The following is a 17,144-nucleotide window of genomic DNA, read 5'->3' on the forward strand; positions in this document are numbered from 1 at the left end:
CTTGGGGACTGTTAACTTCCCCGGGACTCCACTGGGTGCAAAACTGAGCACAACTTAACCCGACAAGTTATGAAAATAGCACAAGCAAATGATTCTCTAGACCTACATGTTTTATTCCCCACTTGGCTTATGTGCAACACGGAGATAAAGGCCTGTGGTGTTAGTAGCAGTGGCAAGGCAGCATTTAAGTTCCCTTTACATAGCAATATGTTGGGATTCCAGTTAAGTTCACAATCACAGATCTGCTGACTAAGGGGAGCCCACCTCCTTTTCAGCCTGGATATCCAGACTGCAGTGGTTGTTTTGCACCTCCCAGGAGAAGAAAACTATATAATTTCATTGGTATAGTGGGTGGACTGAGACCAGCTCAGTGTCACTTTACCGTATGTGTGCCTATATGTATTTGCACACACACATGCATGTGTATACACGTGCAGATCCTGCCTAATCTTAGCCCAGAGCGCTCTGTTCAACGCCTGAAGGCATTTTCACAGTTGAGACTGAAAAATCTGGGGGGAAAAAAATATATATATATAGTCTGTAAGGAGTAGAAATCTATTAGTTGACCTAAAGATTTATTTTAGAAACTTGAGCTCTCTGTGAGATTTATTTTCAAACAGAAAAACCTGCCTGAACTTGTTGGCCGAGAGTAAGAGCACATGCCTGATTTTGCAGATTCCTAACTTGGTCCTTCCCTCCACCCTGCAGCTATTACAAAGCGAAGGGTTGGAGAGCTTCATTAAACAGCTGCTTTGCTGCTGGGCAGGTGGCTCTGCATTTTCCCCTCCCTCACCCCAACACACACCTGATTTTCCTTTCAGGAGCTGAGCGCTGCTGATGGAGCTGGCCAAGGCTGTGGAAAATGGGGCTTTTTTGCAGCTGCACCCTGTTTCCTTACTGAGTGACAAGCCCTCTGCTGACTGACGCGGAGGAGACAGCATTTACACATTTCATTTTTCATCAGCAGTTACACATAGTGAAGCTCACGGAAAACAGGCTTTGCCAGAAGAGCATCCCGGGCTAGGCCGGCTTAGGTAGAACATACCGAGTGTCAGACCTAACCTGGATGCTGGGAAGGGGAGTTGACAGCTCAGAAGTAACAACGCTGACGAATGTTGGACCCAGCTCCTGTCCAGTTTTCATGTTAACCTACCCAGGAGCAATCCTTTAGAGGAATGAAATGTCTATGAACACAACAACATATTCTCTGGCTAGTTCGTTATTTCCCTCCCCTCAAATATCTCTCAAATACTCCCCAGTTTTTAACCGGCTCCTTAGGGGTGACAACTGGAGAAATCCTTCTTGCACTCAGTGAAATCCATGGCAGTATTTCAGCCCAGCTAAAGCTCTTCTATACTATAGTTTTTTACTTTACTGGTTGGGGGTGTTTTTTAGCCATTAAACAGTCTTTTTTATTAACATCCACGATCACATTGTGTTGTTTGGAGTTGACATAAAGCTGAAAGAGCTGCTGCCTGTTCTTTTACTGGTCTTTTTTTTTTTTTTTTTTCCCTCATGGTAGCTGCTGAGATGGAGGCAGCTGGCAGCAAATGAAGCTTTCCTGACAAGTTAGTTTTTTGCTAACACTACCTACCTTCAGTTGTGATGCTTCCTCATCATCAAGATGCTGCTGGAAATCACACTTGAGCTACTTCGAGATGAAACATTTACAATTTATTAGTGAATCAAGTAACAGTATCGATGTTTATTGGTCCTCTTAAACCAAATATCCCCTATGTTGGCAGCTCCCATGATTTACCCCTGAGAGAGACCGTGAACTCCAGCTCAGGGACTCCAAAATGCTACTTCAGTTTCAGGAATGTTCTGTGTTTCCCTTGAGAGTCATAAAAATCTCAAACTAATGGTGCTATATCCGGAGATGTAGTGGAGGAGGGGGCAGACAGGAAGAATATTAACAAGGAGTCTTAGGTTTTAAAAGCAATTCTTTCCTTGAGCACTTGTAAAAGGGAGGACAAACCAAATCTGTTGGTTACAGGCAGTATTGTTAAACCTGGGCGGCACAAATCACCCCCTCAAAAGACATCAAACCACCCTAACATTTTAGTTATTTATTTTTTATATTAAGAATTAGAGAAAACCAGCTATTTTGGAAAAGGGAAGAACTTCTTTCAGTGACTTTTAAAGTCTGAGGATGCCCAGTCCAGCAATATCTCATCCCTGAACTCCGGAGGGATAATGGAAAGGTGACCTCCTGGAGAGCTGCTCCCCTTCCCAAAAACTGGCATTTCTGAAAGGGACGGTCTGGCCTGCAGGGACGAGACAACCAACTCTACAACGAGCAACCTTACTTGAAACACACAGAAAACCTACAGCTTTTTGTTTGTATTTAAGCTTTTAAGCTCTCACACCCATGGTGGATTTTTTTTTAATATATTGTGGATTTTTTTGACAGAAATCAGCCTTTTGGTCACATATTATGTTATTCCGTGTGTCAACTGACCTTTAAGAAATAAGGCTTTCTCAAAAATCCTGAGAGATCCATTTCAGAGATGGGTAGGGTTTATTTGATTTAGGGAATATTTTTATTATTATTATTATTATTATTATTATTATTATTATTATTATTAATTCCATTGGTCTTACATTTCTCTACACTCTTAGAAAACTGACTTTCTTTTCCAGTGTCAATATTTCTCATTCAAAATTCCATCACAGCATAATCACAGAGAAAAAGATCTCTTCAATCTGTTTTTTTTAGTACTCAGGCACTACTGCATGGTGGCCTGTACTGAACCAGTTGCATTTAACAACCTAATTTTTTTATTTAATCAATCTGATTTTTTTTTTCTGTGTGTTTCTGCCATTCTGCCTGTCTTTCCTTGACTCCAGACTCAACCCTATTACTTACCTACTTCAAGGAAGGCATTTTGCTGGTACCAGATATCACAAAATATGGAGGCAACAAACTAAAATTGCAGTTTGTTTTAATTCACTTGCTGCTGCTCCCATTAAGGAAAATAATATTTAGAACAGGTTCAGTAAAACAAGCAGTTTGTTTGGTCTCAGGCTGTTAAAGGAGAAGGGGCTTTGCAGGAAAACTTCGAATAACCCGTCCAGGAGGAATTTCAGAGCAAGGTTAACAGAGAACTTCTGCCAGACAGTTCGAATGGGATAAATTCATGTCCCAAAAAAAGGCCTGTGCATTCCCATCTACTGTCTGAATAGTTACATGAGAATTTATAAAGTGCATGGCGAATCTGAAAAGCCAAAAATGTGCCAATGCAAAGAAAAAGGAACATGTACTTATTTATGAGCACTGAGTCCAGACCCATAAATTGCCTCCTCCTTTTGCCAAAAGAATAGGTTCCATGTGGTTGTTAGCAGGCTATTTTAAGGCACTTTTATGCCTTTCACTATGTTGTTATATTCAAAGAACATTTGATTGGGAATTCAGTTGTCTAATTTTGAATGCATGACACATACCCAAAAAGAGGCAGTTAAATTAAATTACAAGGCTTAGTCGGGTTGTTGTTTCATTTGTAACATGCCTGGAGTATCTGCTGGCTTCTCTGGGAAATATCTGAATATAAATCTCATCTCAAGCTATATTTACATATGGATCTGGGCATATTGAAAGGCTCCAGAGGGCTCATCAGAATCATATGCCCCTTCCTGGTGCTGCAAAGGGATCACGCCTAAATGCTCCAGAACCCGGTGTTCACATCACTGGGGACATTTGTTTTGCTGGAAGCTACATATAAAAATACAATTCAGCATCTATCGAAGCAGGTGGCAAACAGCAAATTGGCCAATAAACACCTGTTGCATCTGCAGTAGCTGTTGGGGGGATGTTCTGTGCAGCCTTGCCATCTCGTGGTCTGCACGGGTCTGCAAGCAAAGTCAGGGTAAGGAGAGGATCTGACAGCAGAGTTGGGTAGAGAAAGAAATGCTGCACTAACTCATGAAGATGGGCAAAAAGTCAGGGGAGACAAGGAATTGCCCCCGATTGCCCTCCCATTTCACACCAGTGTATTGCTCCGCTGTCTGCACTGGGACGACCAATTTACAGACCCGCATGGCAACGCAGAGCCCTGGACTTTGCTGCCAGATTTGATTTCTGATCCCACAAGTGGTAATGGCAACGCAGAGGGAGGAAAATCTACCTGCTTGTGGCGTGTATAGGCTGATAGAGGCCCCTATAGGCTCATCCCCAATAGGGACGCGCAATGGGAGACTCTGCAAAGGTGCCGCCGCGGGTGGGGAGATGCCGGAGCAAACCAGGCAGATGTCAGTGGGGAGGTGGGTTTGGAGAACTTCAGCCTCAGAAACGTCAGCACAAAACACCTGCAAATAGCTGAGAAAACGAAGGAAATGTTAAGACTGATATTTTGGCAAAATTAACTCTTCACATGAAACTTCTTGATCACCGCAGTGAGCTACCACAGTAGTCTTCTTACCCTTGTTTAATACATCCAAGGTTGCCCAGTTCCTTTTGGATAATTTTTCCTTACTCCAACGGAGCAAACCCTGAGGGATTTGGGGGAAGAGTGGGTGTGAACAATTTGTCAGTGGGGTACAGCTTCAGCTGCTGTGAAGCTGAAGAGGTTAATGCTGGAGACACCAGAGCCAGTGAGGCCATCCAAAGCCAGAGGAGCTGCTTTGCAGTATCTGATCTTCTGCTGCCTTCTCCCATGAACTCCGGGAGCTTTAGAAACGTGTTAACCTAATTGGTGTCATTAATCTAACTAGAATCATATCATCTTAATTTGTACTGAGGTTAATTTTTGTTTAGGAAAAAAATGGCTAGACCTTTGTTTAATATAGCTATGTATGGCTTTTAAACCAGCTATTTTACTCTAAATGATTAATTAGAGGTATAATTTCCTTTCAGGTTTTGAAAATTAACATCTAATTATTCTTAACCTCAGGGATATTAGCACTTCTTATGGAAGCAAGTAACACTCTAATCTAAATTTAGAAGAAAGAACTTCTCAGTAAATGGCAAGGCTGGAATTATTCAAAGACAAAAGAATCAAGCCACAGGAAAAAAAAAAAAAAATTAAAAAATTCAGAAGTCATTTTTTAAGACAACCAAAGGAAAAAGAATCTTCCCCTTTCAGATTTCTATTGATAATAGATATTATCCAGCAGCTTCAACCCTGCAGCCTGGAAACAGCTCAGTATGAACGGCCATGATACAACGATGGGATTTCCATTCTCTTTGGGACCACTAAGATCTCTTTGAAGAAACTGAGACTATTTCTCTCTTTTTGCTTCATTTAGAAGAGTTTCTATCTGGAAGAAAAATCTGAAATTTGGCGCTTTTTTTTTTTTTTTTTTTTTTTTATTGATGAGAGCAAAACACCATCAAGACAGATTACCAAGTGACGTGACAAATTCTCCATCCCTGAGAGACTTTTAATAAGACTAAATGAGTGTCTAAAGGATGAGATAGTTCAACCTCAAACTCTTGGGCCTGATCTTGGAACCAATCAGGGAATTAACTGAAGAATCACAGTTTCAAAAAAAGACTTAATATTTAGGAATCTAAGTGTCTTTGACAGCTATGAAACTGCTTGTCTTCTTTTCTAAGTGCAAAAAGGCACAGATCATTTTTCTGGCATCTATTTCATTATTTCAGGCTTTCTCTTCTAATGAGAAGAAACATTTTATTTTTCTCTTTATTCTTAAACCGCAGACTGTTACAGAGAGAACTGCAGCAACCAGAAATAGGACTGGATGTAGCCTGACAACTCATTACTTTTACCTAATGAATTAAATCTCTTTGGAGAGGGAAGGCAGCACAAGAAGGGCACTTCCCTGGTAGCATCTCCTTATTCTTTCAGCCCAACACTTCTCGCTGTCTCTATTGAAGGTTCCCAGTGAAATGTCCTTGGTTTGTACCACGTTAGCTCATTAACTCTCACATTCAAGCCAGAAAGGAAGCACTTGCCTTTGTCTCTTGGAGCTTTAGATGATTTTCTCTTCCCTTTGGATGTCAGCTGAAGTCATTCTTGTATCTTTCCATTGTGAGTGCTTGTCACGGGGAATACTTTCATGCACCACAAAGCCAGTGGGTGAATCACTTCTGGCCCAGAGCAAACACAGATCTGTGACTATGGCATCTGCAGTTTGCCTTATTTCTAAATCCAACTCATAGGGCAGGCCTGATGCCAGGAGGTTTTTCTCAAAATAGGAGTTTCCACTCTCCCCTGATATTGAGTAGCAAACTGCACTTCCAAACTGGGAGACGTGCTAATATTATCTTCTCAGATGTTCCTGAGCTTTCTCCTAAGCTGTTTTGGTGCTCAGATGAAATGGTTTTAGTGCTAGTGTAAGTCTGGGCAGCCCTGAAGACTGAAATAATCTCAAGGCAAAACAGAGGGTGGTTGGGGTACCCAGTGTGTTTCCAAGCTTTTCCCTTTGGTGACCACCACACATGTGCTGGCTGGTGGGATCAGGCAGCGGGGAAGCTGTCCAGGCTCACAGGAGAAACTTGTTCCAGCAATGGCTTCGACACGAATCTTTGTATTAGTGTTTGGGCACATTCCTCGTTCCTGCTTTCTCAATAAACTGGCAGCAATTTCTCCTCCACCCCCCAGCTCCTCCTCACCTCCACTACAGCTTGGAGATCATGACATTCCCTGTGCAAATAAGGTCTTGGTGGTACTCAGAGTTGGGGTTTTTTTAACTTTTTTTACGCTCTGCTGTAGCATCCTCAAGAACGAGGGTGTGAGGAAAGATGTTTTAAAGTCAGTCTAATCTTCCCACGTACGCTTCAGGTCCCATTTTTTCTGTGAGCAGTAATGCTGAAGGAGGCAGTTTGTCTTTTCAGCACAGCCACGCTAAGGGAAGGCATAATTACAGGAGTTTATCTTTTCGTTCCACACCGTATTATTCAAAAGGGCGAGATATTTGCCTAGAAACAGTGCAGTAGGTGGGAGGGAAAACTTCCAGCAAACACTGTGCACTTCAATAGCATCTTTCATCAGAGAACGTGAAAGGGCTTTATAAACGTTATTGGGGAGATTTTTTTCCTAAGTATTTTGCATTGGCCAAAGCTCTTCTCCTGCTGCAGGCAATCTGCAATTCCTGCTGTCCTGCCCTGGAGCAGCCCGAGGAGCTAGGCTAGCACAGGGCTCTTGAGATACTGTCTAAACCCTATTAAAGGTTTTTAATGCCCATTTCTTCAGCTGTAAAATTAGAAAATGTGCCTTTGCCCTGAATCATACAATGGGTCAGCAAGAGATTTAGTGTTTTGAACCCAGGAGCTCCTTATATTCACACTTATGGAAAATATAGGTGCAGATGTACTCAGACAGAAATGAGAAAATGTAACCCAGTTCTCCTCAGGCCCGTCCCCAGCTGTGAAGTGTGTGGCCAGCACGATGTCCAGCCATCTCTCCCTTCTGCATGTCCTTGTTTACAGGAGCTCTGCAGACAACGTCTGGGCTGGGCTCTGGCATTAGGACCGTGGATTTTCCTCTGGGAGGCAAAGTAGGATTTCAAACCTCAGGCTTCATCGATTCCCGTTGCAGTCAATGATCTGGTTCCATGCCTATAGCCAAGCACCTGCCAACATACTCTGCTAAATTATGGCCTGAAACTGTCTTACAGGCACTTACCTTTGAGTGTGAGTATTAATGAGCACCTCATCACTCCACCAGGCAGACACAGCTTTTCAAAGAAGATTTAAAACAAAAGTTGCAGAGTGTTGGATTATACCCCCTCTGTTGCTGTGACTTGTTCATAACACGGCTATTCAAAAAATAAACTTATTATAAATCAAAAGGACCATTTAACATCTAAGTGACAAGTTACAGTGAAACCCAAACTGTATAAATGCCAGGGGCTTTTTTCAGTTTATAAAACCTTGTTTCTAAGTTTATATAAAACATCTTGCTGGTTTTGTTGGGTTTGTTGTTTTTTTTTTTTTAATACTAAAAGAACTCTAGGACCCAATCCAAAGGCCACTGAAACGGATGGAAATACTCTCATTGATTTAAATGAGTTTGGATCAGTCTGTTTTTAATATGGGATGGCTGCACAGGGAGGGATTTCTCCAGCCCAGGATGGGGGACTCTTGCCCTCTGCTGGCTGTTGCTCACTCTAGAAATAAACGACCAGAAAAAAACTGCTTTAGGAAAAAACCCACCACCCAGGGAAGGGTGAAGTCTGCGGTGACAGAGAATGAATGTCTGGCAACACCAGAGTAGCCCCACAAGAGCAAAAAGGACAAAAACTGTTTCTTCCCCTCTGATGTTTCCAGATTTTGATCCGTTCAGCTGCACGAAACAGGGCTGGCAGAGGGTTTTTCAGAGCTGTGCTAATGAGTTCTCCGTCGTTCCTCAGATCAGAAGGCGCTGCCCAGGCAAACTCAGCACCATCCACACGCACAGTTTAATAAAGACTGATTGCCAGCAAACCGCAAAGACGGTTGCCCAAAAGACCACAGGGCCCCTGCTGCAGCTGGGTTCCTCCCACCGCAGCCCTGGGATTCGGTCAGGGATGCTCTGAGGGTTTGTTAGACCTTGTCAGGGTTAAGGGAACCGCTCTACTCAGTGATTTTTTAATGTTGGTGAAAGGCAAAGCAGTTCGGTCGCGAAGGACACGGTCTTTGTTGTTGAAATCAACACTGGACTGTGAGAAGAGGGAAAAAGGGATCTGAGCTGAAAAACTCTGAGCTCAAGGAGTTGTTTGTTTATTTGTTTGTTTTTCTTCTGAGAATCTGATTTATTGCTCTGGCATAAGAATAAACCTATTTATTTAGTTTAATAATATAGTTTCTGTGTGGCAGCTTTCATCGGGAGAACTCCAAGTTGCTTACAAAGGTGGGCAGAATTGTATTTCTATTTTAGAGAAGGTAAACTGAGGCACAAAGCCAGCCCCAAAAGAAGAAACAGACATAATCATGGCACCAGTTTCAAGCCTCTTCAGTGCAGGCATCCCCACCTGAGTTGTTAGGTGAGCAGAGACCCTTACTACTCCGTGCAGGGAAAGAGGCACTCTTGGCTTGTTGCAGCTCGTCCTTGAGAGGAGCCTTTTCCCCTTGCCCAGTCTGGGGGGGAACAGGCTTTCAGTGATGACTGAACATGCAGAATCACAAAGTGGCCCGAGGGTTGTATTTGAGCTCTAAGTAGCACCTTTGGGGCTGTTTTCCTTACTCTTTCTGTTGAGGCAAGAAGATGCTGGCTAAGTTGTTTGTACAATGTTATGAATGCCAAAATACATTCTTTCCACTCGTACAAATTGAACCTGAAGTGGTCCAATGGGCACTTTACAATCAGTGCATGTAAAGCAAAGCCAGATGTGTGGCTGCAATGTGGGAACGACCCAAAAAGCATCTCCTGCAAGAGCTTCTACGAGATCTTCCGTGGCACATTGTTTCCCCTCCTGATTTTGTAGCCACAGCCTGGCGTGTTTCTAAAAGCACCTACGCTGATGCTAATAATAGCTCACCTCCCATTTGGATCCAGTCCTCAGGAAGGCACAATGTTCCCTCTGTATCAACTACTGCTTCATCTTCCGATCCGTGGGGCTGCCAGGCTGCGGGGAGCGTGTACTCCCTTGCCTGGGTGAGTCATTGCTGTCCACTACAGCAGGTAATGTTCTGGGCACTAATGTGGGGATGAGTGAAATGTGGAGGAGGGAAAGTGATGATTTTAGCAGGGAAAGATCCATAATTATTCATAGGGATGTCTCTCACTCTGTCTGCACTGTCTAAATGAAAAAAAAAAACACAAAAAAAACAACCAACAAACCGTTCAGAATTATTTTGAGCTGATTTGTTCTAGCTGAAGTTCCCAGCACAATTGTTTAGCCAGAACTGGAGGGAGGGAGGAGATGCTATAAGCCAGAATCTGATCTCAATTATCAGCCCATGAAGTTCGTTCTAACTCTTGCCATGCTGAGGATGATTTGGACCGTGTAAGCTCAGATCCAAACCCGGAGTGGATATGCAGGAACACTGAGAAAACAGTAAGAGTCACAACAATAAAGCTGTGATCAGAATCAGTCCAGAGTAGCTCTGCTAAAAGAAAATAGATTTACACAGATTCAATAGATCTGAACGTCTGCCTTTTGGGCCAAAGCTTGTTACGATACAAAACCTTTCACAGCTAAGCAGCCGGTCAAAAGTGTAGATCACACAGCCTGTGTTGGTACAACCTAGTGATGGGAAGCAAGTGTCTTAACGACATCCCAAGGACTAGGAGAATCCCGTACCAGTAAGAGTCACCATTACTGTATTCAGGTGGTAAAAGCACAGGTGAGCCTGCTTTGGCTTTGCAAGGGATCTTCCTGAAGCTGATTCTAGCACGCTGGGGAACGCTGAAGTGACATGTCATGTCTTGCAAACGTAAGAATCCATCCAGAGTTCAACCTGTGCTTTCTCTGAAGATGGCTGATGGACGTGGGTTCAGCTTCTGCTGTAAGGGTCAGTCCCCCCGTGGCTGAACCCTGAGCGTAGGCTCAGCGTTGCCGAGCCCTCGGTGTCAGAGTGCTGCACTGGCAAGGGCAGGTCAGAATAAACTTTATGCTTATAATTAGTTTTACAGGACAGTTTCCTGCACAGATGCTGGTAAAGTCCCAGAATGCAGCCTTGGCAGGGTGTCTCCTAGGAAACACTGATGCTCTGTCATCTATACCTACTACCTTCACCAGATGGTAAAGAGTAAAGATAGTAAAGACGGTAAAGACTCAGTATTTCTGCCATATCATCCCCATTAACCTGAATTACCCACTGGGAGCCACGACTGCCCCGGAGCAGCGAGGTCATGGCATATCCCATTATCTGTAAATTAATAGGGTTGGACCTTTAAGTTGTGTGCTGATCCAGGTGTCTCTGAGCTCAGACCCTGCTCCAGACCTCCGCCCAAGCAATAAAATGACAAGGAAGCTAGCGAGACAGCCCTCCAGGGCCAGCACTCCTGAGCCCAGGAGGCTGGGCACTGCTAGAGGATGGTGAGGAGAGCACAACGCTACAGCATATGCTGCTTTCAAACACGGGGAATCGACTTGTGCTGAGACCAGGCAGATAATATTTACACAGGATTTCAACAGCAAAAGAATGTTGTTATGCCTTAAAAGCTTTTGGAGGATGAGATCCAAGATGGCACAGCAGGGCCATGGAACAGCTCCAAATTCTATTTCTTTGTGGTGAATTTGTCAAAATGAGGTGTTGGTTCTGTAAATCGCTCAGCCAGCAGATGTTGCCCCGTTCACAACGCCAAAGCTCCCAGTAGCCCACCAACCTCAGGAGTGTGCCTTTGACCTTGCGGCTCAGTGAGGCTCCCGGAGCCAAGACTAAGGAGCCAGGGTTAGGCTGAGGAGTCAGTTTTAAATGTTGTAGCAGCCCCTTTGCCTGCGCTCTGCTGCCCAGCGCTAGGCTGGGATCAGCAGCTTGACTCATCTGGTTCCGCCACAGGATTCCTGCATAACCTGGGATGAGTCACTTCATCTCTCTGGGCCTCTGTTCTCCAGCTTTAAAATGGGGAGTGCCATAGGCAATAGCACACCTCCGTTATCTGTCTTTCATATTAATGCTCTGCACAGTCGTGTTTGCCTCAGAAAATGCAGAGCCCCAATTTGGGCTGGATGCTCCTCTACTACCACTGTGTCATAGTCGTAATAGCATGAATTTATAATAACCAAGATGTGGGTTTTTTCCTACACGTACTGCAGGAGATCCTTTCTTTATTCCAATTTTTGAAGCCAGAGGCAGTTACACAAAATCTGCGTTAGAAGATGATGTATAACAGACCTTTGAAATCTGCCATTAAGCTGCTATTGCTCTTGCAGCTTAAAGAGACAAAAACTACTTAAGGGTTCTAATCAGCAGCCAAAACCATGGGAAGCAACACAGCAGCGAAGGAAACTCCCTCTCTTTACCTGGCTCTGCCAGGGAGAGGATTGGTGATGTACGGGGCAAGGCACTCTGCCTTGGTGTTTGTCATTCCTATGGGTACTCCAAGGGCAAGTTCCTCGTGGCAGGGACTGTTTCCATATCTAGACTTCACGCTGGGCAAACAGGACAGTGGCTCTCATCCGAAACTGCTGTCATCAGAGTAACCAAGCCCAGCACCCTCCCTCTCTCTGAGGAGCTGAACAGGTACACTGCAGCCCCCCTCTCCTCCATGCTGCTTGGCTCATCAGCTGTGTTTGTCCCCTGGCTTTTCTTTCCCCATCCCTCTCCACTTGAATTTTAATCAGAAGCAGCAGCTGAACAGAAGGTGCCATTTCCATAGTTACGGAAGAGGCATCGACAGCGAGAGGTGATGGAGAGGCTTTTACCCAGATGCAGTCGTCATTAACATTCACCATAATAACCTCGCCTGCAAGCACAGCCCTACTATGGCAATAAGACGCTTGGGCAGTAAATCCTTGGCCAGGCTCGTCTTTCATCACAGAGAACAATACCTTTTGGGGTCACATTTCTAATCTGCCAATTAATCATTTTTAGACGTGGCACTGTTTACCTATAAGCAGAGACCATTTTAAACCACGTATGGCTACGCCAGTGGTTACCTTGGCTTAGGCACGGTGGACAATAATTGCCCTTTCTGAGGTATTATGCGTACACACACGCACACGGAGGGACGTGGCATCTACCATCTGTGTCCTGCTCCTCCCATCGGGCTGGTTTATGCCTCCTGAAACCACACTGTTTAACAAAGACAGCCTGTCTGGATTTCTGGCTGTCCCACTGAGTTATTTTGGGATTCTGGGTAGGACCTTTCCCCTCCACTGGCACTGTTTAGTTGGTGTTTTGCTTGTCTTAAACCTTCTGTCTGTCCTTCTCAAAAGCCTAACCCAGAAATATTCCCTCCCTCCAGGATCTACACAAACCCAATACACTGTTCAGGGGTAAAAAACCCCCTTGCCATGCCGTGGGTTTCCTCCATGGAGCATGACTCGGGCCCATTCTGGTTTGTGTTTCATTTCAGGTACAAACCCTCATCAGTGAGTGAACCAAGAGGCTGTGTAGGGTGGGTGGCACTTTGGGGGGACACACTACAAGGGGACCAGCCCTGGCATCGGGTTGGGAGTCTCTCTGCAGCACTAGTTTGTGCCTGTTACAGTGGAAATCTCCCCTGCAGAGCTCCAACCTTGTCCGTGTAGAGATTTCTACCCAAGCTTCCCACACAGCAGCGCAGGGTGAGGAACTGGATGAATGAAATTGAATTTGAACGTGAGGGAGGGAATGCGGGTAGGAGAAAATAACCCTTTGAGTAATTTATGCGGCATGTTTATAGCCGTTATTTATAGACCTCTATGGGGGATTCACATTGTTCTCTACCATCTGACATTATTTGGGAGTTTAGTGGTGCCTGCAAGAAAAAAATACCCCCAACCCCCCCCCCAAAAAAAACCCTCCTCCAATACCACAGTTTTGATGAATAATTGTGAAAGCTCAGGGTGTCAGCAAGCCCTCAGAAAGACTGTCCCTGCTCTCCTCTCATAACTTACGGCTTAAAGGTACAAGGGCTTGATTAAAACTCTCATCACAGTAAATCAATGGTAGCTCTGGGAAAAGAGGTCCTTTCCCTCCCCCTTTTCAGATAAAGTTTACTCGCTTGTGCTTTTCTGGCATTTGATTTTGCATGCATGCAGAAATACTAAATCAATGCCATCAGTAAAGTGCTCACTGGGGGTGCTTAGTCCTGTCCATGTCAAGCTGAAAGCATGCTTTCTTTATGCATGTCCCTTCAACATTGTTTTCGGAGAGATTAATGAATTCAGGTGAAGTGAGAAGAAGTCTACTGCAAACAAATTCCTCCTTAGCATATTGGAAGGATAAAGAATGTCATCTGCATGAGTACAGCCTCAGCGATACCACGAACGAGGCAAAGCAATTGCACCATGGCTGTGGCTGTTTGGGGCAGTGGATGTCTCGAACGACCTTGCCTGTTAGGAGCTGTTAATCCAAGCATTTACCTCGGCTGAGGCAGGAGACACATCTGGAGATGAGCAGAAGAAACCTTCCAGCCCCGGTTACGTCTCTACATGGGCACAATATGTGGAGCTAATTATAGGAGTGAGGTTCGCAGGAGGCTGGAAAATTAATGCTGATTCCTCCAAGCCTCCATGCTAGCCGAGTCAGGAAGGGCTCACTTCCATGCCTACCCTGATGTCCTATGAGAGGGAGAGTTTTTTCACTGTATTTCTTAAAGTATAAAACCTCAGGAGACTTCAAACTGCCAGCTAAGCCCTGGTCACTGTGGACCCCCCCTTAGCCTTGGTAGGGTCTCCTCTGCCCTCAGCAGTGCGGCTGCTGCAAGTTTGTTAAAGGGAAGGACGAAGTACAACTGGCTTAAAGCAAAAATGTGGGATGGTAGTTCATTACAGAATTAGCCCAGAGCCTGGCAAAGCCTGGTCCTATCACCAGACAAGCTTTAGAGAGGGTAGGAGAGCAAAGGGGAGCAAACCACAGGGTCTTGTGTGGAGCTTTGCTCAATCCACAGATAATCTGGATCTCAGCCTTGAAACGTCCAGCTGGGCTGAGTCCTCTAGGACTTTCCCTGCTGGGACTTTTTACGTTTCTCTCTGACCAAGAGGTAATACGAAAGGCCCAGAGAGGTAGGCCACATTAAATCTCATGGCGTGCCTGCTCTTTAAAGTGTCACACAAAGCAAGCCATCCCTGGGAATCGTCTAGCATTTGGAGCCAGAAGCCTGAGAGTAGTTGATGAGCTGTGACATTTGAATGTCATCTAGTCCCAGTCCAACCCCCAACTGGTGTTTAACTTGGCAACTGGCCTCCCCTCCCTGTCCCAGAAATGCAATGCTCCACCAAGGTGACATCCACCTCCAAACCTCTCTGCCTCTCCCATGCTACCTTTGTCTGTGTCCTGTAGGAAGAAAAAGCTACAAAGAGATGCATAAATAAAACAAGATGTTTTCCTGTTTAACTGATGCCATTAAGGGAGAGAGATGCAGCAGTTTTCACCACGCTTTGACTGTCCTGTAACAAAAAACTTGCAAGAATGTGTAGAAAATGCCTATAGGGTGACTCTGATGGGACTCTTAGAAAATCACTAGTTAAACTATAGCTTTGCTGCAGAATTCTGTGTGTGAATTTTAAAAAATGCAGCGAAAAACAGATGATTCCCCATTACACTTACAGGTAATTTTGATTTGGAAAAAAAAAAAAAAAAAAAGAGATTATTTCAGTTGTGTATGAACCAGCATCTATCTAATCTAAGACAAAGTAAAATATGGCAGGTTCTGGTGTTGAAAAGCATAATATATATACACATGCCAAGGCCTGTGTACTCTGTTTAAGCAGGTCCATATGTGTTTATGGAGGAAGCAATGTGAATACGAGGAAGAAATAACCTCAAGAAACTCATAGAAAAGCAACTTAAACACGTGTATCTGGTGCCCTCCTGTGGAAACGAGCCACTTCCGAGGAAAGGAGCAAATCCTCGGTGGTTTCTGATGAGCAAAAAAAGTCTCTGGGATAGGGATTACTTTTTGGATTTAGGACTAAGAAACTAGAGCTCTGTTACCAATTTAACTCATCATTTCCCAAAAACTGCTGTGTGATTTTCTGGCCTAACAACTGAGAGAGTTTTACACACTGTTTGAGTAGCTGTAGTAATCACAGCCCGTTGCTATTACTACCTAACCATTAGTAAACAAAGAGTTTGCATTGGAATGCTGTGCTCTGCTTCCTCCTGTTTTAGGGACTGGCAGAGGACAAGATGTGGCTGTTGCACAAATGAAACTGGAATTTATACGTGAGCTTACGTAAAGTTTCCTACCACTTGTCTCTGAGATCTGAATGAAACAAAGCAGAAAAAAAGGGTAGCAATCGTTATGTTTTGGAATTGAAATTCAGAAAGCAGATCAAGCTCTCACTGGACAAAACTAAGTAACACTGATTTGTGATCTGCTTTATTGATTCTTGCATTTGCACTACTTTATATCTTAGGAATGTTTTGTGTGACAGACATTAAATATAAATGCCCTCAACTGCTGTATGGGGTCTGGCTTGGGCACCGAAGCATGAATTTCTTGTCATCCTCTACGTTCCAATCCTAACAACTCAACACTGCTGGTTAAATGTGATGTCTCTTACACTCACAGTTCACATGGGAAAAAGGAGTATTTTAATTTATTTTTTTTTTGACCAATAAGCATTACTGCTTTTTAAACTGCACTCATGGGGAACAAATATTGGCCTTATTTACAACTTCAAAAAAAAGAACTGCCGTGAAAAGAGGCTCTTCATTTTCTACATGCACTTACATATACCAGCAACAGAAATCCACAGCCACAGCCAAAACCTGAAGAATGCAGGCTCCTCGGGTCAGCTCCTCCCACAGTTTGAGATGGGGTTTTCCATGGTGTTACGAATCCTCTGCAGTAACCCCGTCTCATCACTTCGGGCTGGCTGGACCGTAGCTCAGATGGGCCAGCGAGGGGAAGCAAAGGGTCAGAGAGGGGAAAGCATCACAGCCTTCCCCAGCACGCAGTAGCTGGCTGAGCTGGTAAATACTCAGGGGGATGCTGGTTGCAGATGTATCACTCTCCTGACACGAGGGGACACGCTGCCCCTCTGCAGCAGGACGTGGTGGGATCGGCTGCTTGAGCCACCCATCAAAGAAGAGTCCCCCATCGCCCTTAGAGGCATCTCTGCTCTACTGCGGGAAGGCAGAACAAAACCTCCTGGTGAGAAATGAAAGGCAGGCCAATTCAAATCAGAAGCAAGGGAAAAGAATTAACCATGAAAATGATTAATCCATGGAATAAATAACCAAGGGATTTTCTGCCATTTGAGGCTTCGCAAGTCAGCACTGAAAGACTCGCTATAAGGTGTCTGCCAAGTTTTATTGGTTAACGGTCAAAAAAAAAATGCTTGTGGAGAGAACACCACACTCAAGTACACAGTGGTAAATCCACAGTCAGGGTGCCAAGGCTGTAAGTCAATCACAACTTACCAGAGTTAGCAAAGGGCAACTTCTCTGGCCTGTGTTATACGGGAGAAAAAAATAGATAATGCCCTCTAATTGTACAAGCAGTCAGTTGGCAAAGTTTGCAGTTCTACAAGAAAGAGGAATAGGAGGAGCAATAGCAAAGAAGGAAAATTATTCTCCTGCAGATACAAACCAGCAGCTAGCTCTTGGAAAGGCACGGTGGCACAGTTTGATGCTGATCAGAATTAGTTTTGATTATTTTCAA

The sequence above is a fragment of the Athene noctua genome, chromosome 28 (assembly GCF_965140245.1).
Source record: "Athene noctua chromosome 28, bAthNoc1.hap1.1, whole genome shotgun sequence".
In the NCBI taxonomy this organism is placed as follows: Eukaryota; Metazoa; Chordata; class Aves; order Strigiformes; family Strigidae; genus Athene; species Athene noctua.